Genomic DNA, 1,582 nt, shown 5'->3' on the forward strand with positions numbered 1-1,582 from the left:
ACAGAGCCGCCTCGCAGCTTAGTGTTCATTAAGCACTTCCACAGTTATTAACTGCAGGGTTTCTATGCCAGGTTACCTGTTTTACATTCGTATATCTTAGAAGCTTGCACGATGATACTTTTACCCCAGGGAAGTCGAGATGGTTTTCCCAATCCGAAAATTGCCTAGACCGGCACCGGGAATCGAACCCAGCCACCCTCAGCATGGTCTTGCTTTGTAGCCGCGCGTCTTACCGCACGGCTAAGGAGGGCCCCATACGACTAGGTTTTATTGAAAGTCCTGTAGTTTCTTGAAACCACCGATCAAGTTGAGTTGAATTTTTTTAATCAATATGGAGTTTCTGAGAGTCATCTAATCCACTCCAAAGTAGGATTTTCTATTCGTCTAGGTCCGATAGAGCTCCACATAGAGGGGGGCCCGCTGGCTCTGTGTATTTACACTGCATTACAGCCATAGTTATATGCAATATTTTATAGACTTATCAGCTATGAAAAAAAATTAATAAGAAAAATTCAGCAAAAAAGTGCAAATCAAACATAATTTATTTTCGAAAAATAATGGTAAAAACGGGGTTAACTGAGAGCGCATTAGCTAAAAAGTGGGCTTCGTGGCCATTAGACCTCTTCATGTTTTCAAAAAGTATCGAAAATTCAACCGGTCAGCCGAGAATAACAATTCTTATGCTAAAATAAGTCTCCAGTCAAATTTTCAGCTAATTCGGATGAAAACTTCGAGATGGCTCAAGTCAATTTAGTGTTTTTTGGGGCTATTTTCAATTTTGTAAGCTAACAAAGGAGATATAAACGTCGAAAACTATCACGTAGCCTTATCTCAATACAGGAAGCTTTTGGTGTGCTCTACAAGTCTTGTGAACATTGCTATTCATTCCGTTCCTTTTTTGTCCATGTAAAGAGTGATTTTTCAAACTTTTAAGTGCATAAAAAACTGTTCCCCAAAGTCGTTGTTCTACAAAATTTTGAATGCGGATATTGCTTGACGAATGATTGCTAATTTATTATAATATTATTCCTCTTTTTCCCTGAAAATTTAAGGTAATATAATTGTCGATGTACGATTTACCGTTAAATTCTTAAAAATCAGAAGCTGAACATTTTGTCATAAATTTGCACGCTGAGATTTCTTCAAACAAGTTGTTCGAACAAAGAAGCTTCGATTTCACTTGTTACTACGATGCACTCATGTTAAAAGCATGCAAACATATGGTGAAGTTAACAAAATTTGGAAGTCGTTTGTTGTAAGCATCAAATATCATAGGATTTGGATTTATGTTTTTGTTCCGAACAACTTGTTTGAAGAGGCAATAACGATGCAAATTTGTGACAAATGTTCAGCTTCTGATTTTTAAGAATTTAACGGTAAATCGCACATCGACAATTATATTACTAAAATTTTCAGGGAAAAAAGAGGAATAATAATATAATAAATTAGTAATCATTTGTCATAAATTCAAGAATTTTGTAGAACAACGACTTTTGGAAACAGTATTTTTATGCATTTAAAAGCTTGAAAATCACTTTTACATGGACAAAACGTGAACGGAACAAATAGCAATGTTCACAAG

This window comes from Armigeres subalbatus, chromosome 3, assembly GCF_024139115.2.
Source record: "Armigeres subalbatus isolate Guangzhou_Male chromosome 3, GZ_Asu_2, whole genome shotgun sequence".
Taxonomy (NCBI): domain Eukaryota; kingdom Metazoa; phylum Arthropoda; class Insecta; order Diptera; family Culicidae; genus Armigeres; species Armigeres subalbatus.